This window comes from Armigeres subalbatus, chromosome 3, assembly GCF_024139115.2.
Source record: "Armigeres subalbatus isolate Guangzhou_Male chromosome 3, GZ_Asu_2, whole genome shotgun sequence".
NCBI classification, from domain to species: Eukaryota; Metazoa; Arthropoda; class Insecta; order Diptera; family Culicidae; genus Armigeres; species Armigeres subalbatus.
Window position 1 is genome coordinate 81,972,765 of NC_085141.1, and position 24,995 is coordinate 81,997,759.

General features: G+C 41.1%; 1 protein-coding gene across 2 annotated transcripts in view; it reads left to right on the top strand.

Annotated features, from left to right (window-relative positions):
* Positions 1–24,995, top strand: part of LOC134225421 (uncharacterized) — an 850,799-nt gene that overhangs the window by 566,487 nt on the left and 259,317 nt on the right. For both annotated transcript variants that reach the window (XM_062705490.1, XM_062705489.1), the window contains one exon: positions 2,597–2,725. The gene's annotated coding sequence lies outside the window, so the exon portion shown is untranslated. The remainder of the gene's footprint in view (positions 1–2,596; positions 2,726–24,995) is intronic.

Sequence of the window (24,995 nt, forward strand, 5' to 3'; positions counted from 1 at the left end):
TTCTATTAGGAATTTCTTCGTATTTCCCTTTCAGATTTCCATCAAAGATACCTTTATCGATCCCTCTAGAGATTCTTTTAGGAATTCTCCAGGAAAGTATTTTACCTACAAACACTCCAAAGTTCTTTTAGGAATCATTTTCGAAAATCCATTCAGGTTCCCTTTTGGGAATGCCTCCAAAAATTTATTTGGAAATTCCTGCATTAACCCAAAACAAATTTCTTAAAAAACGCCTCCAAAAATTATTTCGAAAATTCTCCAGAATTCTATTTCTTAAATAATCAAGAAATTACCGCCCTGAATTCCTTCGGATATTCCTCCAGGGACTTCTTTAAAAGATTATTTGAAAAACCTCCGAGATTTCCTTCGGAGATTTCTCCAGATTTTTTTTCGGGAGATCTTCCAGGAAATCCTTTGAAATTTATTGAAAATGATTTTTTTTGCAATATAGTCATTTATTGAAATTTCAAAAAAAGTAAAAAATAAACAGCAAACACTTAAAGACTTTCGGGAAGATGAAGGCATTTTCGAAGAAATTCCTGCAGGAAGTTCTGGAAGAATTCCCGGAGAATGTTTTAAAGGAATTGCTGGAAGAAGTTCTGAAGAAATTCCTTAAGTGAATTTTGAATGTATTCCTTATGGATATCTAGAAGATTTTTTTTTCCAGCGATTCATGAAATAATTGCTGAAACAATTTCAAAAGGAAATATTTCCGAAGAAATTCTCAAAAAGACAAATGTAATTTTTTAAGGAATTTCTTAAGAAATTTCCGCAGGAATGTCTAAAGAAACTTTAAAAAAATCCTCAAGGAGTCTCCGAAGGAAAATGTAGGAATTAAAGGGTTTTCGTAAAGGGTTTTCTGAAGAAATCCGTAATGAAAATTCTTAAGGGATTTTCGGAGAAATTTTGTAAGGAATATCCAAAGGAATACCCAACAAGTAGGAATACCCAACAAGTTTTAGGAAGAATTCCTAAAATAATCTTCTAACATTAATTCTTGAGACTTCTGAAAACCCGTAAACAGTACTAAACACCCTTAAAGAATATTGGACGTTCATAAGTTTTACTGGTAGATCGTAGCGGTATCTGAAGTTTTCTAAAAGTTCGAATTCCTAAAAGTTTTTTTTTTGTCTTTATTAAGGAGACTTTCAGCCCGAGGCTGGCTCGTCTCCGGTCCTAAAAGTTAGTGAAATTGCTTTAAACCATCCAATATTTTACTACATTTACAGGAACACATAATCACTTCTGGAAATTCGTGAAAATGTTTGAAGATATGCTTTTTGGAAAGGTTCTACAAACACTTGAGATTTAATAATTGACTTAATAGTCATAGGAAGTTTTTTGAGGATGTTCGAATCTCTGAAGATGACTCCAAATCTGATCCCGAAAGCCAGAAAACTCGGCAGCAGATACCACAAGTGGCGCAGTCTTGGGCGCAGTCCTTTGCTTCTTCGCATGAATCGAATCACCTGGGCTAGAGGTAGATTCGATTTGCTCAATTTTGTCATGAATCTAATCGATCTGATTGCCCAGTTCGATAAGAGAATTATTTTTTATATTTCCTTCCTCTTGTTTTTGTTAATGCTCATTGCTGAGCGTGGAGACGTGACCTTCTAAGACGTTTTTTTTTCAAAACGGTGTCCTTGCTCCTTGGTTGTCCTTGGATCACCACCGCTTCTCGGAATTTTACTTCCGCAAACGGCTCCAACGTAAAACGAAAGTACGGGTCCTGCTAAAGATCGTAACGGGATCAGTAAGTACAATTAGCACTGAGAAGTACTGTTGAATTTAAAATAGCTTTGGGTACCTAGTATTAAAAATTTCTTTCAGCAAAGACAAAATAGAACCACACAGCACGAAAGTATAAAGCGGTCTGTCTGATTTTTTTAATCATTACCAAATGTTTATAATGCTTCTTCATAAAACGCATCGATGATTCAACCTCCCTTGATAATTCGATTATTATTTACATCAGCACCTCACTTGTAACCTTTCAACCATTTCGACCTTCACTGTAAAGCGCTCCAACAACAAACTGTAACAATACTTCATCGGAGCGACGAATCATCGCTTGATTGGAAAATTGGCCACGTAATCCATCTTAATCCAAAGTCCGGTATAGTTCATCGATGTCGTGCAGTCCTCCACCTCTGTTCCGTCTTCATCAACGACTTCGTCGTACTTGCGTGCACCGCGCGCGCCGTCTCGCCTCGTAACCGTACAGCCACATTGACCAAACCGGGCTCGTGATCGAAACGTTAATGTTGATTAGTGCGACGACCGAGCAGTAAGCTCCACTCGTCTGAGATATCTTCCAAGAAGCTTCAACTAGTTGATTGGAGCAATTAAGGGTCGATTGGGGTCGAGCGGGAAGTAAGCAAAACTTTTCACATATCCAGCACTTTTATCCCCTAGACCGAATCAAACTAACCCTCGAACATTTGTAACGAATCGAACATCCATCGGATAGATTTCATCATTAATTTGTTGTAGCCCGTTGCAGTTTAGCTTGGGTGTGTTTATTCAATCAACTTTTCCGTTGCGCAGGAAGTAACGACTAATGACCGTTTTCCTTCTCTCCGTGTTCCCTTTGCAGGATTGGATTGCATAGTTTTGGGTACGTACCCGACTTGGACAGACTACGGCAGAGCGAGCGGGTGAGCGGACAGCTTCAGTAATTACGATGATTGGGATCGGGTGGCCGGCGAAAGTCTGAGAGATGATGGTAAGTTTGTAATTCAGTGTCTAATTGCACGGTAGCTTGATGATTGGATGATAGCGTATAGAAGTGATCTGTGAAGATGCGGAAATTGCTCGCGAAAGGGGGCTTAATGTGAGCTTAAGCTTAGGTACATTGGACGGGATTTACAGATCAGTTAACGCAAGAAATTCGGTCTTGCAGCTAATGGGAGTATCTAATCATGTAAGCACGGGGAAGTTGAATGTATTTTCCAACGTTGAAAACGGGTGTTCAGTTTCCAATCGCTCCTTAACATTACTAATGCAAGGTTCGCGACATACTAATTAAATCCCACCAAATGTTGGTACTGACAAAAGACGCAACACATTGAAATTCCACGATGCAAATCACTTTTATCATGACCAGTTGTCGCATGCCGATCCAAAAATGTTCAGCGGCGGCGATTGTCATATTTTTGCCCGGCGGCGATGGTGTTTTAGTAGTCACATCTCAGGACGTCACGTGAAAGCTATTCTGAAAAGCGGCGCCGTGAGGATTTTTATGCGCTTGCACTTCGGAGTTTTATTTTGTTTACATTACATTCGTCGGGAAGATAAGGAGGTCATTCAACAGATTCGAATTTGAGACCGTCACGAAAAGTGGTCAGGAAGTAAGGACTAATATAATGTGACCAGACGTCCCGCGTTTCGCGGGACGCTGCATTATTCAACTTCGATTTACAGATTTATTACAACTCATACAGCCTTACAAATATTTTTCCAATTTTTTTTGGGCCAAAATCTATGTGAAATGCATTTTTGGAGGATCCATTTTCAAGCCAGTGACGCAATCCAGATAGGCGTCCCGCGTTTCGCAGGACGCTTGCTGGTCACATTAGACTAATATCTCCATCTCCAACCGATTACGGAGATTTTGGTATCAATCGATCGACGAACTCTTCAAGATTCTACCGAACTTTTAAAAACAATGGGTTAAGAATGATTAAACTGAATGGTGCGAGATCGGACGTGGTTCAGGTAAATTTATGAATGTATTTTAATAACTTTTCACTATGTATTTTTATTGACAAACGCTTTACATTGTCGATTAGGGCTCTACTAACAGACAATCCTTCCTGAAATAGAGATACACACTCAGTTTTTATTTCTGCAGCTCGGCAAAATCCGCACATCCGTTTGCCCAGAAGGATAAAAATCTGATATTCCGGCAAAAATGATGTTTGTTAGCTGGTTTTCGGCAAATTATTAGCTAATTTTCAGCAATTCGGACAGAAATCTCGGCAAAACATACGTTTGCTGGGGCTTAGCTGTGCGAATCTCGGTAAAAGTTCGAGAAATTACTTAGATCCCTGTTAAAAAAATTAAGTGAGTAAGATAAGAAAATCGGTTCTTTTCAGGACCATCATTTTATAAGAAGAAAGGGTAAATTGCTAAATTGGCGTCGTTGCAGTCTCGGGGCAACAGTGCAGTATATTCTAGTTCTAGATGGTGGCATCTTAGCGGAAAATCATCGAGTGACTGTTGGACAGCAGTGGCAGTAAAGTGTATTTTTACGCAAGGTTCAGATTATTGTTTGGTTGCTGTTCGTGATTAGGAAAGTACATTGTGGATTGCAAATCGATTCTTGTCAGAAATACAATTCTACACTAAATATGGTAGAGCCGAAACAAATTTTCTTCAAAGTGCAAATCATAACCGCTTGACGACGGTAGAAAGTTGGAGTTGGTAACAGTGAGAGCGCTCGACGGAGGGAGATGCATCAAAAATCTACGCATGGATGGCGTCTTTCTTGTTCTTCCAGGAATTCCTTTGGAAGTTCCTCCAGGAATTCCTTCAGGAATTCCGTTGAAAGCTGCTTCAGGAATTCCTTTGAAAGTTCCTTCAGGAATTCCTTTGGAAGTTCCTTCAGGAATTATTTTGGAAGTTTTCTCCTCCAGAAATTTCTTCAAAAGTTCCTCCAGAAACTTCCTAGAAAAGTCCTCCAGAAATTCCTTCTGAAAGGAATTTCTTCGGAAGTTCCTTCAGATTTTTTTTTCGTAAGTTCCTCCAAGAATTCCTTCGAAAGTTCTTCCAGGAATCCTTTTGAATGTCCCTCCAGGAATCCTTCTTAAGGCCTCCGGGAATTCCTTCGGAAGTTCTTCCAGGAATTCTTACGTAAGCTCCTCCGGAAATTCCATCGAAAGTTCCTCTAGAAATTCGTCTGGAAGTTCCTCCAGGAATTCCTTTGGAAGTTCCTCCGGGAATTCCTTTGGAAGTTCCTGCAGGAATTTCTTTGTGAGTTCCTCCAGGAGCTCCTTTGGAAGTTCCTTCAGGAATTCATATGGAAATTCCTTCAGGATTTCCCTTGGTAGTTTCTTCGGGAATTACTGTGGAAGTTCTCCAAGAAATTTCTTTGGAAGTTCTTCCAGGAACTCCTTTGGGAGTTCCTCCAGGAAATCCTTTGGGAGTTCCTCCAGGAATTCCTTTGGGAGTTCCTCCAGGAATTCCTTTGAAGTTCCTCCAGGAATTCCTTTTAAGATCCTCAAGCAATTCCTTTCGAAGTTCTTCCAGGAATTCCTTTGGAAAATCCTCCAGTAAGTTCCTCCTGGATTTTTTTGAAGCTCCTCCAGAAATTTCTTTAGAAGTTCTTCAAAGTGCAAATCATAAACGCTTGACGACGGCAGAAAGTTGGGGTTGGTAGAAGTGAAAGCGCTCGTTGGAGGGAGATGCAGCAAAAATCTACGCATGAATGGCGTCTTTCTTGTTCTTCCAGGAATTCTTTTGGAAGTTCCTCCAGAAATCCTTTGGAAGTTCCTTCAGGAATTCCTTTAGAAGTTCCTTCAGGAATTCTTTTGGAGGTTTCTTCAGGAATTCCTTTGGAAGTTCTTCCAAGATTTTTTTTGAATATCCTCAAGGAACTCCTTCCAAAGTTCCTGCAGGAATTCCTTTCGAAGTTCCTGCAGGAATTCTTTTCAAAGTTCCTCCAGAACCTCCTTTGGAAGTTCCTAAACGAATTCCTTTGAAAGCTGCTTCAGGAATTCCTTTGAAAGTTCATTCAGGAATTCCTTTGGAAATTCCTTCAGAAATTCTTTCGGAAGATTCTTCAAGAATTCCTTTGGAAGTTCCTCTAAGATTTTTTTGAATATCCTCAAGGAATTCCTTTCGAAGTTCCTGCAGGAATTCCCTTCAAAGTTCTTGCAGAAATTCCTTTAGAATTTCCTCCAGGATATTCTTTGGAAGTTCCTCCAGGAATTCCTTTCAAAACTTCCTTCAGGAATTCCTTTGGAACCCCCTCCAGGAATTTCTTTGAAAGTCCCTTCAGAAGTTTCTTAGAAAGGTCCTCAAGAAATTCCTTCTGAAAGTCCTCCAGGAATTTCTTCGAAAGCTCCTTCAATAAATTTTTCGTAAGTTCCTCCAGGAATTCCTTCGAAAGTTCTTCCAGGAATCCTTCTGAATGTTCCTCCAGCAATCCTTCTTAAGGCCTCCGGGCATTCCTTCGAAAGTTCTTTCAGGAATTCCTCCGTGAGCTCCTCCAGGAATTCCGTCGAAAGTTCCTTCAGGAATTCCTTTGGAAGTTCCTTCAGGAATTCCTTTGGAAGTGTCTTCAGGAATTCCGTTGAAAGTTCCTACAAGAATTTCTTTCCTCCGGGAACTCCTTTGGAAGTTCCTTCAGGAATTCATTTGGAAATTTCTTCAGGATTTCCCTCGGTAGTTTCTTCGCGAATTACTGTGGAAGTTCCTCCGATATTTCTTTGGAAGTTCCTCCAGGAATTCCTCTGTGAATTCCTCCAGGAATTCCTTTGGAGTTCCTCCAGGAATTCTTTTGAAGATCCTCAAGGAATTCCTTCCGTTGTTCCTCCAGGAATTCCTTTGCAAGTTCTAACAGGAATTCCTTCGTAAGTTCCTCCAGGAATTCCGTCGACAGTTCTTCCAGAAATTTCGTCGGAAGTTCCTCCAAGAATTCCTCTAGAAAGAAAATTATTCTGGGCTTTTTAGTGGAATGTCTTCACTTGTCATAAAAGTTTGTACCATCCCATTCAATTCCACCACTTGATTGTACCTTGACAGATACGTATTTTGACCTCAACAGTAAGGTCGTCCTCAGTGTCTCGTACTGGACTCGACTCGTGTCGACTATAGTAATCGTAAGTTGACTCGATTCCTCCGGAAGTTCCTCCACGAATTCCTCCGGAGTTTCCTCCAGGGATTCCTCCGGAGTTTCTTCCAGGAAATCATCCGGCGTTTCCATCAGGAATCCCTCATGAGTTTCCTCCAGGAATTCCTTCGGAGTTTCCTCCAGGAATTCCTCCGAAAATTCTTCCAAGAATTCCTCCGGAAGTTCCTCCAGGAATTCCTCAGGAAGTTCCTCCAGGAATTCCTCCGGAAGCTCCTCCAGGAATTCCTCCGGAAGTTCCTCCAGGAATTCCTCCCAAAGTCCCTCCAGGAATTCCTCCGGAAGTTCCTCCAGGAACTCCTCCGGAAGTTCCTCCAGGAATTCCTCCCGAAGTTCCTCCAGGAATTCCTCCGGAAGTTCCTCCAGGAATTCCTCCAGAAGTTCCTCCAGGAATTCCTCCCGAAGTTCCTCCAGGAATTCCTCCGGAAGTTCCTCCAGGAATTCCTCCGGAAGTTCCTCCAGGAATTCCTCCGGAAGTTTCTCCAGGAATTCCTCCGGAAGTTCCTCCAGGAATTCTTCCGGAAGTTCCTCCAGGAATTCCTCCGGAAGTTCCTCCAGGAATTCCTCCGGAAGTTCCTCCAGGAATTCCTCCGGAAGTTCCTCCAGGAATTCCTCCGGAAGTTCCTCCAATTCCTCCGAAGTTCGTCCAGGAATTCCTCCGGAAGTTCCTCCAGGAATTCCTCCGGAAGTTCCTCCAGGAATTCCTCCGGAAGTTCTTCCAGGAATTCCTCCGGAAGTTCCTCCAGGAATTCCTCCGGAAGTTCCTCCAGGAATTCCTCCGGAAGTTCCTCCAGGAATTCCTCCGGAAGTTCCTCCAGGAATTCCTCCGGAAGTTCCTCCAGGAATTCCTCCGGAAGTTCCTCCAGGAATTCCTCCGAAGTTCCTCCAGGAATTCCTCCGGAAGTTCCTCCAGGAATTCCTCGGAAGTTCCTCCAGGAATTCCTCCGGAAGTTCCTCCAGGAATTCCTCCGGAAGTTCCTCCAGGAATTCCTCCGAAGTTCCTCCAGGAATTCCTCCGGAAGTTCCTCCAGGAATTCCTCCGGAAGTTCCTCCAGGAATTCCTCCGGAAGTTCCTCCAGGAATTCCTCCGAAGTTCCTCCAGGAATTCCTCCGGAAGTTCCTCCAGGAATTCCTCCGAAGTTCCTCCAGGAATTCCTCCGGAAGTTCCTCCAGGAATTCCTCCGGAAGTTCCTCCAGGAATTCCTCCGAAGTTCCTCCAGGAATTCCTCCGGAAGTTCCTCCAGGAATTCCTCCGGAAGTTCCTCCAGGAATTCCTCCGGAAGTTCCTCCAGGAATTCCTCCGAAGTTCCTCCAGGAATTCCTCCGAAGTTCCTCCAGGAATTCCTCCGGAAGTTCCTCCAGGAATTCCTCCGGAAGTTCCTCCAACAATTCCTCCGAAGTTCCTCCAGGAATTCCTCCAGAAGTTCCTCCAGAAATTCCTCCGGAAGTTCCTCCAGGAATTCCTCCGAAGTTCCTCCAGGAATTCCTCCGGAAGTTCCTCCAGGAATTCCTCCGAAGTTCCTCCAGGAATTCCTCCGAAGTTCCTCCCGGAATTCCTCCGGAAGTTCCTCCAGGAATTCCTCCGGAAGTTCCTCCAGGAATTCCTCAGGAAGTTCCTCCAGGAATTCCTTCGGAAGTTCCTCCAAGAATTCCTTCAGTAGTTCCTCCAGGAATTCCTCCGGAAGATCCTCCAGAAATTCCTTCGGAAGTTACTCCAGGAATTCCTTCGGAAGTTCTTCCAGGAATTCCTTTGGAAGTTCCTCCAAGAGTTCCTTTAGAAGTAACTCCAAGAGTTCCTTTAGAAGTTCCTCCAGAAATTCATTTGGAAGTTTCTCCAGGAATTCCTTTGGAAGTTTCTACAAGAATTCCTTTGGAAGTTTCTACAAGAACTCCTTTGGAAGTTTCTCCAGGAATTCCTTCGGAAGTTCCTTCAGGAATTCGATCAGAAGTTCTTCAGGAGTTCCTTTGGAAGTTCCTTCAGGAATTTCTTTGAAAGTTCCTTCAGGAATTCCTTTGGAAGTTCCTCCAGAAATTCCTTCGAAATGTCATCCGAAAATTTCATCTGAAAGTCCTCCAGGAATTCCTTCGGAAGTTCCTCCAATATTTTTTGTGTTAGTTCCTACAGGAATTCCTTCGGAAGTTTTTCCAGGAATTTCTTCGGAACTGTTCCTCCAGGAATTCCTTCGGAACTGTTCCTCCAGGAATTCCTTGGGCAGTTGCTCCAGGAATTCCTTGGGAAGTTGCTCCAGGAATTCCTTGGGAAGTTCCTCCAGGAATCCCTTCGGAAGTTCCTCCAGGAATTCCTTCGGAAGTTCCTCCAGGAATTCCTTCGGAATCCTATGTTAACGCTTTAGTAGTGCCTGGTACACAGGCTACAGGATTAAGGAATCCGAACCCGGCCAACTGGCCGGGGTGTAAGGAAAACGATCCGATCCACTTGATGATTTATTACGAACTAACTTTTTCTTCACTAGCAGTGCCACATCTTCATCACTTTCATCTTCCACACTGATCCTTCGGAAGTTCCTCCAGGAATTCCTTCGGAAGTTCCTCCAAGAATCCCTTCGGAAGTTCCTCCAGGAATTCCATCGGACGTTCCTCCAGGAATTCCTTCGGAAGTTCCTCCAGGAATTCCTTCGGAAGTTCCTCCAGTAATTCCTTCGGAAGTTCCTCCAGTAATTCCTTCGGAAGTTCCTCCAGTAATTCCTTCGGAAGTTCCTCCAGGAATTCCTTCGGAAGTTCCTTCAGGAATTCCTTCGGAAGTTCCTTCGGAAGTTCCTTCAGGAATTCCTTCGGAAGTTCCTTCAGGAATTCCTTCGGAAGTTCCTTCAGGAATTCCTTCGGAAGTTCCTCCAGGAATTCCTTCGGAAGTTCCTCCAGGAATTCCTTCGGAAGTTCCTCCAGGAATTCCTTCGGAAGTTCCTCCAGGAATTCCTTCGGAAGTTCCTCCAGGAATTCCTTCGGAAGTTCCTCCAGGAATTCCTTCGAAGTTCCTCCAGGAATTCCTTCGAAGTTCCTCCAGGAATTCCTTCGGAAGTTCCTCCAGGAATTTCTTCGGAAGTTCCTCCAGGAATTCCTTCGAAGTTCCTCCAGGAATTCCTTTCTCTAGTTCCTCCAGGAATTCCTTCGGAAGTTCCTCCAGGAATTCCTTCGGAAGTTCCTCCAGGAATTCCTTCCGGAAGTTCCTCCAGGAATTCCTTCCGGAAGTTCCTCCAGGAATTCATTTCGGAAGTTCCTCCAGGAATTCATTTCGGAAGTTCCTCCAGGAATTCATTTCGGAAGTTCCTCCAGGAATTCATTTCGGAAGTTCCTCCAGGAATTCCTTTCGGAAGTTCCTCCAGGAATTCCTCCTGAAGTTCCTCCAGGAATTCCTTCGGTTGTTCCTCCAGGAATTCTTTCGGAAATTCGTCCAGGAATTCCTTCGGAAGTTCTTCCAGGAATTCCTTCGGAAGTTCCTCCAAGAATTCCTTCAGTAGTTCCTCCAGGAATTCCTTCGGAAGTTCCTCCAGAAATTCCTTCGGAAGTTACTCCAGAACTTCCTTCGGAAGTTCCTCTAGGAGTTCCTTCGGAAGTTCCTCCAGGAATTCCTTCGGTTGTTCCTCCAGGAATTCTTTCGGAAATTCGTCCAGGAATTCCTTCGGAAGTTCTTCCAGGAATTCCTTCGGAAGTTCCTACAGGAATTCCTTCGGAAGTTCCTACAGGAATTCCTTCGGAAGTTCCTACAGGAATTCCTTCGGAAGTTCCTACAGGAATTCCTTCGGAAGTTCCTACAGGAATTCCTTCGGAAGTTCCTACAGGAATTCCTTCGGAAGTTCCTACAGGAATTCCTTCGGAAGCTCCTCCAGGAATTCCTTTCGGAGTTCCTCCAGGAATTCCTTTCGGAAGTTCCTCCAGGAATTCCTTTCGGAAGTTCCTCCAGGAATTCCTTTCGGAAGTTCCTCCAGGAATTCATTTCGCAAGTTCCTCAAGGAATTCCTTTCGGAAGTTCCTTCAGGAATTCCTCCGGAAGTTCCTCCAGGAATTCCTTCGGATGTTCCTCCAGGAATTCTTTCGGAAATTCCCCCAGGAATTCCTTCGGAAGTTCTTCCAGGAATTCCTTCGGAAGTTCCTCCAGGAATTCCTTCAGTAGTTCCTCCAGGAATTCCTTCGGAAGTTCCTCCAGGAATTCCTTCGGAAGTTCCTCCAGGAATTCCTTCGGAAGTTCCTCCAGGAATTCCTTCGGAAGTTCCTCCAGGAATTCCTTCGGAAGTTCCTCCAGGAATTCTTCCGGAAGTTCCTCCAGGAATTCTTCCGAAAGTTCCTCCAGGAATTCCTTCGGAAGTTCCTCCAGGAATTCCTTCGGAAGTTCCTCCAGGAATTCCTTCGGAAGTTCCTCCAGGAATTCCTTCGGAAGTTCCTCCAGGAATTCCTTCGGAAGTTCGTCCATGAATTCCTTCGGAAGTTCGTCCAGGACTTCCTTCGGAAGTTCCTCCAGGAGTTCCTTTCGGAAGTTCCTCCAGGAATTCCTCCGGAAATTCCACCAGGAATTCCTTCGGAAGTTCCACCAGGAATTCCTCCGGACGTTCTTCCAGCAATTCCTCCGGAAGTTCCTCCAGGAATTCCACCGGAAGTTTGTTTAGAATTTTTTTCGGAAGTTCCTCGAGGAATTCCTCTGGAAGCTCCTCCAGGAATTGTATCGAAAGTTCCTCCAGGAATTTCGTCGGAATTTTCTTCAGGAATTCCGTTAGAAGATCCTCCAGTAATTTATTCGGAAGTTCCTCCAGGAATTGCTCCGGAGGTATCTCCGGAAGTTCCTCCGGGAGTTTATCCAGAAGTTCTTCCGGAAGTTTCTCCGGAAGTTCCTCCGAGAATTCCCCCTTCACTGCTTCTATGAATACCTCCGTATGTTCATCCAGGAGTTCCATCAGAAATTCCTTCAGTAATTTCACCGGAAGTTCCTCAAGGTTCTACCAGAAATAAGTTGGAAGTTCCTCCTGGAATTTTATGGAAGCTTTCCATCAAACATTGGAGATAGATAAAGCACTCATACAGCTAAAAATCTTCTTTTGAGCTAAAAAAAACTTTTCAATAAACTTGAACAAAACTTCCTAAACATCCAGAAAATATTTTATCGAATTACCGAAATTTGTATGATTTGTATGTTAACATGTAATTCTCCCGACGATTATCCTACCTTCGCTTTCTCGAGCTCCTCCATGACTTCTTGCGAAAATTACCTCAAGAATACTTTTATAAATCCCTCTATATCTTGAAAAATTGCTTCGGAAATTTATTTTGAAGATTTCCCAGGAATTCCGTAAGGTATACTCCAAAAAAAACCTCCAAGAACTGCTCCGGTATGGTATTCCCCACGGAATTTTTGGTGGAATTATTCAAAGGAGTTTCGGCCCTCCTTAGCCGTGCGGTAAGACGCGCGGCTACAAAGCAAGACCATGCTGAGGGTGGCTGGGTTCGATTCCCGGTGCCGATCCAGGCAATTTTCGGATTGGAAATTGTCTCGACTTCCCTGGACATAAAAGTATCATCGTGCTAGCCTCATGATATACGAATGCAAAAATGGTAACCTGACTTAGGAACCTCGCAGTTAATAACTGTGGAAGTGCTTAATGAACACTAAGCTGCGAGGCGGCTTTGTCCCAGTGTGGGGATGTAATGTCAATAAGAATAAGAAGATTCAAAGAAGTTCCTAAAAAATTTCTGGAAACAAGTCCTAAAGGATTTCTTTAATAAATTCATTAGGGAATGTTCGATGAAATTTCTGATTCCTGGAGGAATCCTCGAAAAAAAAATTAATAAGAGTTGTTGAAGAAATTTTTAGAGGAAATTCGAAAAGGCATTCCTGTAACGTGAACTTGACTGAACATATTTATTTCCGATAGGATTCAGGACTATCCTCACGAAATCCAAAATTAAGATGAATGATATTACAGGTTCGTTGGAAGTGGAGCAGATGGCAGTGACCGTGCGTGACATTTTCAAGCGATTTTTTTGTTCCAATATCCAGGAAAAATGTGGAAACCACAATAAAAGTCTACGAGTAATTTTTATTTGAGTAGGCAATCATCGAGCCCGAGTTTGGAAAGATTAATCAAATCCATTACTCATTCGAATTCAGAAATATTAAATCCGAAATTTCCTAAATCAAATGCCCTTTTTTCTTCTACGATTTTCTATCTACGACATAGGGGAACGGTTCGGCACTTCATCCCATAGCTCCTATTTCCATGCTAGCACGCGTGTTAGCAAAAAGAAGCGACGAGATTGGTGCTGTATTTATTTGTTTTGCGATGAGATGAATATATGTTCAGTGAGATGGAAAACGGAACAGTTCCCCTATATAATTCTAATCTCCATGAGAATTCAAGAATGGTCATCTTCCACCCAGTCACAAAAGCAAAAACCTCCGGAAAATTTCACTTGGAGCAAAGCAACTTAGGGAAAAGGTTCCGCTTCTTTACCGTGGTTGGAGTATAACCGGAAGTAATTCAGAGACGCCCTACAGGGAAACTTTTCACTTACTCCGCCTCTACACCCTGGACGCTAACTAAAATGGAAGCACATGCTTTCAGTTGCTTTGAGAATCCGGACTCAGGGTCAGAATGGGAGGCATAGAACTGCTGTATGTACTTTGCTGGTACTAGAAGTAGCACATTTGCACGAGGGCCTTTCTTTATCGCACAAAAAGGTAGAAAAAGGCAACTTTTGAGTACTTTGGTGCTAATGCACTCCCATTTTGCTTCCGCTTGTAGAAAGAAACTCCTTCCCATTCGTTCATTATCGCCTACGTTCGCTAGAGAAGAGTGATACTTATTACAAGTTCTCATGCGATGTTGTCCATTTGCCGTAAGCCACTTTGTAACAGTAGATTTTATCGACCAATGCACCGTGTACTCTCTTATCTCTGTATTAATTTATCAGGTCGAACGACTGCCTCCAGAATTAACTCATTCGAAACTCGATCCTCTACCAAACCGATGTATATAACCGACACATATTAGTCGAATCGTTCCACTTAGTTTATCATCATAATTTGTCACTCCTCCGATTCTACGGTCTCTCACACGTGGCGATGCAGTCACTTGAACGAATTCCCCCTCCGGCTCATTTCAGAATTTAAGTCTGAAAACCCTTCGACTTTCTTCAACCGCAGCTTATCTACAAGCCGATGCCGCGTATCAAAAGTTTTCCCTCGTTTTTTTGTCTAATGGCAACATCTGGTTCGCTGGCAGTGACTAAGGCAACATAAGAAGCGCAACAATTTCCTAAAAGGTAAGCAGTAAATTTTTCCGCCCTCTTTTCTTTTGTGCCGACATATCTTCAGCAAATTCTTGAGGCGCCTCGAAATTTTCCGTTTTCTTTATCGTATTTTATTTGACGTCAAACAAAGCAAACCTTAGTCGAAGACGAAGTTCTCGTCATTGTCTCGTTTTTTCTTCCTTGCGCTACTCCGCGCGGTACCTACACGGGGGGAAGTGTTTGTCTGCTGTGTGTTTATACTTTGATAAATGCCTGCTTCTGCGGGTGAACACATGTGAGTAATATACCGTAGCCCGCTGCCGTCGAACGGTGTGAGCGAGCTGGTAGTGGGTGTGAGAAATGAGCAAAGTGTTTACACATTTGGAGCGATTAGAGACCGCGCGTTGATACAAATTGTTTGGAGATTAATGGGTGGGAAAATGCGTGCCTACCGATTTCGGTCGGTCTAGGGGGAACAGCTGAGGACGACTATGGGTCGGGGTGGCACGCCGATGCGGTGGCCTCCGGCAGTCACGTATGGGTGGTTTACCGTGGTGGAAAGCATCGGCGAGAACCCGGCAAATGCAATGTGTTTGAGATGCAGTCATTTAATTTCACGGTTGGGGAAAGTTTGACAGGGGAAACAGCTGTCGGATGAATTGTGGGATAGCGAAAGAAGTCGATTTTCTTTCAAGGTCTATTGACGATGAAGTAAGCGTTCTGATGCAGCCATTTATTCTCTGTACAATTTTGAATAATGTGGCTGATTTAAAAATAAGGCGAAAACAGATCAAACCAACTGCATAAAATAAGAACATATAGGTATGTTGCAGCACTTTGATATTTCCACTCTTTTCAATAGTCTAATCCAAAATCATTGTGCATTGTTGTTCATATGGGCGATGAACATATGTATCATAGGTGGAGTCTTTAGTAGCAAGCAAAGGATTGCCAATCAGTAGGGTTGGATCCATTGTACTTGCCACACAAAATACATTCTCATGAAATGTTGAAAAGCAGATCAAGTTCCAGTTAGAATATAGAGCCATTGAAAAAGAAAAAAAGGAGATTAGGAGAAGAAGCATCCGGCCGCAAAATGGTGGTTCTTCGTACATTTCTCGTTGATAGATGGTGTCGTTTTGGTACCGCCGAGTGTTTAAGTCGCGTTTAGGTCGCCAGCGATCATGGTGTCCTGTCCCATGACTAACGTCCCGCATGTTTGCTTGTTTGGGTGATGATGGTTGGACCTATAGGGGTTGTTACCTCATCTCCTATGGCCTCGTTAAATTTCAGCTGATAATCGGCAATTGATGTTGTGACGTAAGTCGATGGTCATTGGAGCGAGTTGAGTCGCGTCGATCTACTTCCTTTGAAAACTTCATAGTCAGCGGTATAGCCTTAACTCATTGAATTGTTATGTGGAATACCTAACCTGCGAGTGTATAGTCGGTCGTGATCAACCAGAGAAGGAGACAACCGCGTTGGTAAGACGATTGTATACTCCGATGCAGATGACGATGTATTTTAGTTTTTTATTAGAGTGATTTTTTTCAATTTTTGATTGAACAATCCTGTCTAATAGACTACATTTTTCTGAAAAAAAAATTCTAATACCAAAAATTCCTGTTCCAAGATGTAAATCTGCCTCTTGGTTGAAAATAACCAGAATTTAACCTGCTTTCCTCTTAATCAATAGTAGGGATACTGCTCCTGGACTTCATCTCATAGCTCCGATATTGGTCTCACGAAAAACAAAGCAATGAAAAGGTATTTTGTTTGTTTATTATTTTTGTTATTTTTTTCAGCAGTGAGCATGCATGTCAGCAAAAAGAAGTGACGAAATTGGTGCGGAATTTCTTTGTTTCGCGATGAGATGAATATATGTACAGTGAGATGGAAAACGGAACAGTTCCCCTACATAATGATAATTTATTTTAGGTTTGTATCACATAGGTGTCCGCCTTGTAAATTATTTAGATGTTGCATCAAACTGCGCCATTTTTGTTTGCATTTTCTGTATTTGTTTTCAACTCTACACACGGTAGCCTCCATTAACCCATTAATGGATACTTTCGTACCCATTTCGAAGAAAAGCGGCATAACTCATTTAATGGGTAAATCGCATTTACACATTAGTGGGTACTCTAATTGAACTTCAAAAAATGAGTAAATTTAACGCCTCGTTCTACGGCAGAAAATGTATGACATTTACCCATTATTTTTTTCAAAATGATCCTTCAAAATTACAATTTATTCAATATTTTGAAGGAAATTTTAAGTAAATACAAAACAACAGTTTTTTCTTACACATTTCTACATCATTTGTTTGATTTTCTTTCGTGGTAACATAAATCATACAGCGGTGTTTTCAACACTTTATCCTACACTCTATGGATCGCTCGGTTCCGTCGGTATTCCGGATTATGCTGTCTCCTCAGATTGCAGCTCCCAAAATACTTGCTGCATGTGAAGTGTTCTGTTCCGCCAGTTTTTGCATCTTCCGTATTGTGTTTCTGTAATGGGCAAAACATCTTTTATTCAGCTATTTCAGCTGCCATTAATTACACATTCCTTATTCTGACAGCCCAGCGTTGCAATTCCTCCATAATTGAACATTAAACTAGTTTTTTTGTGCAGATCTTAAAAAGATTTGTTCTTCTACAGCAGAAGACAAGCAAAATGGCTGCTTTTATTTTTGAACTTTTAGAGGGGTACGATTTACCCATTATTTATTATTAAAGAACATTCTCTATAATGAGGTGAAAATACTCATTTTGTGTTGATAAAAAATCACCCGTTATTTGAGATATCGGTATTGAAACCAAAAATGGGTGTATGAAACCCATTAAATGGGTACTTGCCAGCTTCCGTGTAGAATATACAGACGCTATCGCGGTGAATAAATTGTGTTCAGCAACCACCGCCCAAACAAAAAATTAGTTTGATTGAACCATCATTTTAGTTTGAAACAAACTAAAAAAATCAAGGTTAAAAGACTATTATTCTTCCATTTACTTCCACTATTAACTTTTTTATGTATCAACAAGCAGATACGCATTTCGTTTCCTACTTGGAAACTTCTTCAGTGTTTGTTATCGACGATAATCGACGAGTCGATAACAAACACTGAAGAAGTTTCCAAGTAGGAAACGAAATGCGTATCTGCTTGTTGATACATAAAAAAGTTAATAGTGGAAGTAAATGGAAGAATAATAGTCTTTCAACCTTGTAGCATTTCCCCTAAGACGCTCTAAAATATTTAATCATAAAAAAATCAGTTGGTTGATTCAAACATTTGGCACATAAAACAAACAAACATTTGTTTGAAACTACCATAATCTTAGTTTGTTTCACTCACAGCCTTGAAAACAACCAATTATTTTGGTTGTTTCAAAATGAGAAATTCTGTTTGAAACAATGAACAATTGATTTGAATCAAACAAAATTATTGTTTGAAACAAGCATAATTGGAAGGTTGCTTATGAAGTTTATATTTTTGATTTTCTTTTTAATTAAATGTAAATTTATAATACATGTTCAGTTTATTACTTAAGCTTTTTATTTGTCATAGAAAATGTGTATTTTTTCAGCCATAACGTTAAAAGACTAATCCTTGTGCGGAACAATAATTGTGCTCTTTCTAATTTGTACGAGCTACTGTAACAAAGTTACAACCTATCCTATTAGATTAATTTAAGATAAGAAAATTATTTTGAGCTTTTTAGTGGAATGTCTTCACTTGTCCTAAGACGAGTTTATACCATCCCATTGAATTCCACCACTTAATTGTATCTTGACAGATACGTATTTCGACCTCAACAGTAAGGCCGTCTTCAGTGTCTCGTACTTGACTCGTACTGAAGTCGAGTCAAATACGAGACACTGAAGACGGAGTTACTGTTGAGGTCGAAATACGTATCTGTCAAGATACAATTAAGTGGTGGAATTCAATGGGATGGTATAAACTCGTCTTAGGACAAGTTAATTTAAGAGTTAAATTAGATCCCTAATGCTGTTTTTTGATATAGAAAATTATGTATATCATGATCCTTGTCCTTAAAAAAAATCAAATCCCAACAGTATTCGAAGTTACCCTTCGCATACAGAGCCATAATAGCGATAGCGTTTCCTATCTCTGTTCTCGACCCATCTGACAGATCGAAGGAGGTTCAAGCACGGATGGAAGCACGAGAACAGGAACAATAGCCTCGGGATCGAATAGGGACAAAAGGTCCCAGCCTTGGGTAAAACTCTCTCTCAAAGTTTGACCACAGAGTAGGAAGGTTGTGCCAAGTAAAAATTTAGGCAAAAATTGTAAATTTTTGGTGAGGTTGCCATTAGTGCATATAGTAGACAAGAGTGACACGATAGCAGGCAATAGTGACAAAAATTGACATAAAAGTGGGTGCTGTGTCGGGTGGAACTCCACCGAGAACACCGGCGTGTCAGATGCCAAGTGGCGTCTAAAAAAATAATTATAAAAACTGCTCAAATTGTGATTAGGAAGTTGACTACCCGAAGCACTACCGAAGAAATCCAGTTAAAAACGGTTAAAGATTTTCCTTCAAACGAAGGTCTAACCCCCAGGGACCAGTCTATTGCACCGCTGTGCCACCCCTCACGACGCCAGTGAGTCACTACTCTGGCCGATGTGGCTATACCGAGGTTCAAGGGTTTACGATACTCCCGGTGACAGATAAGCGGGAAAAGCTCTGGTGTTGACCACGTGTGAATTCCCCTACCGAAACCGCCCTCACCACTACATCGGTACATAACTTGCTGTGAGTCTCATGACGGGAACCGATAGTTCGAAAATCCACAACCAGGGGCGTTCTCGATCGGGCTCGTGACGTCATCGTGAAGTGCAAATTGAGCAGCGCGCGCATCGGCAGTACTGGGCACCTGCCTGGCGCTTAAGTGAAGGTGGTTTCGTTCTTTCCTTTTTCCCCCATTTCTCCTCCCGTTACACTACCTCGTCGCCATTATGGTTATAGAAGGCAGCAACACCTTCGCTTATTGTCCGACGAATATTTCCGTATGATCTAAAACGGTGAATAACAGATTATCAGACTAGCTATAATACGGATTAATGGAGACATTTATTACCTTTATATTCATACTTGTAGTGTCAGTAGCAAATTGCATGCCACCTCCACCCAGCTGCGTAATCTGTCTGGAATTAAACAAAGAATAAATTATTTCCAGCTTTACTTTTATATTGTTATAATAAATAAGCGTTTTACCTCAGATATTCGAAGAAATTCCAAAGCTACGAGCTGTGTACTACCAAAGCTGATACTGAACCAATTATTTAATTTGACTCAGCAGATCGAAAGATGTCTGCTGCATGACTTTTAAAAAGAATAATGCTGTTCCTGGGGAAAACCACAAGCAGAAACAAATCATATTTTGTTTAAAATGAGGCAACATTTTGTTTAAAGTAAACAAAATCTAGGTTGAAATAAACAACATGCGGGATTGAAACAACCAAATTACTTGGTTTGTTTCCAGCTGTTGAAGCAGTTTGTTATTAAGTCAAATCTGAGTTCGTAGCAAACAAAATATTTAGTTTGAAACAAACATAAAGTTTGGGTAAATTCAACCAACAGAATGGTTGTTTCAAACTACGTGCCTTTTTCTCCGTGTACCATTTGATAGACGGATAGTTCAAACTTAGATTTACAAAATTTCAGCCCTCTGTGATAAAAAAAACCATTGCGCCACAGACATCAGACTTAGAAAAATTGTGAAAATGGTTGAAAAATGGCTTTCAAACTAATGCAATTTCTCAGCGAATATCGGTGATACACCGTTGGAAAGATAATTGTCTAAACTATAAAATGAGTATGTTGTTGAGGTTACACTGGTAATGAAAATTAGTAAAAAAATGAGTAATTATTGAAAAATGATTTTTTTGCCTGAGCCGGACTATATCTTACGAGCAGGACCGAGCAGTCTCAAGAGACCACCACCACAGTTTTGTTTGGAGTCTATACTATCTGCGGGACGAGAACCCAGCTACGGATGAGCGTCATTTTGGCGCAAAGTTGAAAAAATGGATTAATGGAAATGGAAAACGAAATGGAAATGGAAATGGAAAATGAAAAAATAGAAAACGTACAAATTAAACACTGATTGAAAAGTGGAACTGTTGAATGTAACATTTAGTCTTAAAAATTCTACACTTTATTATTATTTTTGTTAAAAATGGGTATAAACAGACCGAAAATTATCATTCCATAAAAAAAACTGTATAAAAACTGGACTACAAAGTTGTCAATGGTAATGCTAATGGAATTTTTCAAAGAATTCAAAGAGATGGTACTTAACACCAAGAGATATCTTCTTCTTCTTATTGGCATTACATCCCCACACCGGGACAGAGCCGCCTCGCAGCTTAGTGTTAATTAAGCACCACAGTCGAGTCAAGTACAAGACACTGAAGACGACCACACAGTTGTGGTCGAAATACGTGTCTGCAAAGATAACGAAAATTAACTGGTGGAATTAAATGGACAGTACTTAATTCGTCTTAGACGGTTTAATACATTCCACTAAAAGAGCTTAATATATTTTTCTGACCACAGTTATTAACTGCGAGGTTTCTTAGCCAGGTTACCATTTCTGCATTCGTATATCATGAGGCTATCACGATGATACTTTTATGCCCAGGAAAGTCGAGACAATTTCCAATCCTAAAATTGCCTGGACCGGCACCGGGAATCGAACCCAGCCACCCTCAGCATGGTCATGCTTTGTTGCCGCGCGTCTTACCGCACGGCTAAGGAGGGCCCCCACCAAGAGATATATTGAAAATCAAATAAGTGAGCTTGCCCCAGTAAAAATCAAATTATCGAATGGCGAATTTGTTTTGCAATGCACTAGACGAATTAATGGATGATGTTGAACAACTTGATAATGATTTTGCTCTTGATGAAAATGTAGAAAATGAGTAAAACTGCTTGTGAATTTAATTTAGTTTTAAGAGAAAGTTAATAAATAAAATTAATTATGACAATTTATTCATGAAAATTATGTTTTATTTTGTAGTAGGGGAACTGCTCCTAGATTCCAGTATTTCTTCTTATGGTTTGGAAGTTCATCCCATCAAAAACAAAGCATATGCGGTATTTTGAAAAATTTTCGTTTCAGGTGATTCGAAACGAAATTCCGCGGAATTTCGCGGAATTTGAGCATGGCGAAATCTGATTTCTTGATTTCGTTTCGTTTCGTAAAATTACAAAAATTTCGCTAGAAAAAACTAGCTTTTAACAAAATTTAACGGAATTTCGAAACAAATTTAAACTTAAACCACACTTTATATTATCAAAAATTTTGGCTGCGCCGCTGAACTAAATCGTAAAACTATTTTCAAAACTTGTTAGACATTTTTTTTAATAACGCTCACTTCTTCTCCTTCGATGGTTCTACATTCCAACTGGAACTTGGCCTGCTTTTCAACTTAGTATTTTATTAGCCCTTCTTTAGTTATTAACTGAAACATTTTCTATGACCGCCGTTGCTAGGCTACTTGAGACGCTTACTACATAGCCCCATTATGAGTCGACAAATACGTATTTAGTTTTCTTCTATAAAACATCTCCAGTATGTTGTATAAAATATCTAACATAAAACGAAAAGTATCTTCAACTATTCTACCCTATTTATGTAAATGTAATCAGATATAAATCAGATCAGACCAACTTTGTCAAAGATGCAAAGCCGTGGCGGCGTGGATTCCAAGGGCCCTTGTGAAGTCTTTTTTGAGCGCCTCTTTCTTATTAAAGACCGATTTCTTCACCTCCGCTTAGGCCTCGAACCAGGTAAGCACATGGTTAAGAACCGTTTAAAGAGTTAAGAAGGCACTAAGGGATAAATTGACTGTTAGCACGTGAGAGGCATCATTATCGGTCATGAAATGGAAACTCCGAAGTAAGTACAATGAGAATAATTTAACAAGACACCAAGAGCTTCCGTTTGGAGGTTGTTGCGATGATTTTTGGCGTTATATCTCTCGTTAGATTTTTTTTTGACGTAGGACTACGTCTGTGTTTTCTATATTGGGGTACACTTCACGATTGCGAAAATCGGGGACCGTCACGAAAATATGATAGACTTTAAACTTTAATATCTAAGCCGTTTCTCGATGGATTTGCAATTTTTTTGGACCATTCGATCAAGGATGAGTCAACGCTTCTTTGTATTTATTTGAAAATACTGATTTTCAACTATTTATTATCGATAATTGATAAAAAGTTTAGAAATAGGTAAACTAACCAATCACGTACATGCATCACTAGCACAGACATCAAAAATCAATCACTTGCGGGTTTGGATCCAATCCTCAGTTTGAACAAGATTTTACGCATAGCAGACGCATCAAAGCATCGTAGCGGAGCGGACACAGCATCATGGAGGCGCTAATAACATTTTCAAAGAAAATCCATCGCATTGATGGTGGTGCTCGATGTGTTGCTGCAGATCATTCAACCTCAACGAATCAGAATTTCATATGAAGAAAAGGTTGACCATAAAAATAGCACTGTGGCGATCCCGCACCAAATTATCAAAATTTATTACAAATTGTGGTGTCAGTTAGTTGGAATGGAACATTGGGAAAAGAAAATTGGTTCTTCTCAGGACCAGGACATTTTATAAAAAAAAGAGTTAATTGCAAAATGGACTGTTTCGGTGGCATCGGGTTTGGCGTGTTAGCTTGGTTGCTGTTAGTGATTCCATCCATTACAATTTTCTACATCATCCCTCCGACGCGCTATCAAATTCGCTATTTACGATTGAGTTTTGAACTTTGAAGAAAGTTTATTTCGGATCAACTTTCTTTTGTATGAAATCCATGAAGGCGCCACCTTTGTGAAAACTATCTACCTACAGCAACTACCCATTAGTGAACGTCGCTTGGACAGACAGATACCAAGAGATAATGTTTGGTAATATGAAGAAACTTCGTCTTGAGTCGAATTTCTGTTGTCATTCCTCGCAACAATACGCATCTTAGATAAACAACATCTCATAACCAAGTTCAGAATCTTTCGAGAAAGTTTTATTGGATTCTTAGAATTCATAATTCTCCGAACGGTCCGTTGTCTGTGGAAACCCAATTGAAATGGCTCGCGCGCGCGGAAAAGCAGTTTTCTTATATCTAATGAAGTAATCCCATTAGCCCCGCCCCTTCATTAATCGTTATGAGTGCACATTATATTTACACTATATAGCTTACAAAGGGGCGGGGCTTACGGGTTTGATTTATTAAATACAAGAAAGCTGCTGTTCGGCGCGCGTGAGCCATTTTGATCGGAATTCCACAGAAGGCGGTTCGACATTCGATGCAGCGAAGCGGACACAGCAGCACGAAGTGGGTGGCAGTGCAATGCTGCAAATTTACACAAGCGATTGTATGCAGTTAGTGATTGGAATGGGAATTGGGAAAAGAAAATCGGTTCTTCTCAGGACCAACATTTTACGAAAAGGAAGAGTTAATTGCGAAAATAGACTGTTTCGGTGGCATCGGGTTTGGCGTGGTAGCTTGGTTGCTGTTAGTGATCCCATCCAATAAAATTCATCTCCCTCCGACGCGCTATCAAATTCGCTATTTACGATTGAGTTTTGAACTTTGAAGAAAGTTTATTTCGGATAGTCGGATCAACCTTCTTTTGTATAAAATGGGGGCTTTTGTATAAAATCAATGAAGACGCCACCTCAGTGGAAACTATCTACAGCAACCACCCATCGGTGAACGTCACTCGGAAATACAGATGCCAAAAGATAATGTTTTGTAATATGAAGAAACTTCGTCTTCAGTCAAATTTCTGTTGTCATTCCTCGCAACAATACGCATCTAAGATAAACAACATCTCATAATTAATTGCATATTATTCGGCAACTCGGCCGTACGAAAACCATTTTTTTTGTTAAATATCTTGGCTGTGCATATGCACAGCATATGTTTCGAAATGGACAAATTGATATGAAATTTGCGAAAAAGAATCCACGTGTCTTGGAGGGACTCGAACCCTCAACCTCCTACTCTCTAGATAGGCGTGATAACCCTTACACAACAAGACCACTTAAAGGTCACGTTTGTGGAAAAGCTATCAGAATCCGAGTACCAACCTCCACCGCGGTTAGCTCTCTTTTTTGCAAATTGAATATCTTTCGGATGCTTGATTTGTGGAGATTGGTCCATTTCGAAACATATGCTGTGCATATGAACAGCCAAGATATTTAACATCTCATAACCAAATTCAGAATCTTGCGAGCAAATTTCATAGGATTCTTGGAATTTGTCATTCTCCGAGAGGTCCGTTGTTTGCGGAATCCCTATCGAAATGGCTCGCGCGGGCCGAAGAGCAGCTTTCTTATATCTAATGAAGTAATTCCATTAACCCCGCCCCTTCATTAATCGTTATGAGTGCACATTATATTCACACCCATATCAGATCACAAAGGGGCGGGGCTAACGGGCTTAATTTATTAAATACAAGAAAGCTGCTGTTCGGCGCGCGCGAGCCATTTTGATCAGGATTCCGCAGCAGACAACCGATTGTTCGGAGAATGACAAATTCTAAGAATCCTATGAAAATTTCTCGCAAGAATCTGATTTTGGTTATGATATGTTGGTTATCTAAGATACGTATTGTTGCGAGGAATAACAACAGCCAAACCAAACATTATCTCTTGGCATCTGTCTGTCCGAGCGACGTTAGTTATTGGAAAGACGCATTGGGAAAAGAAATTGGTTCTTCTCAGGACCAGCATTTTATAGAAAGAAAGAGTTAATTGCGAAAATGGATTGCTTCGGCGGCATCGGGTTTAGCGTGATAGCTTGGTTGCTGTCAGTGATTCCATCCGTTCAAATTAATTGCATCATGTCCATCCACCGCGCTAT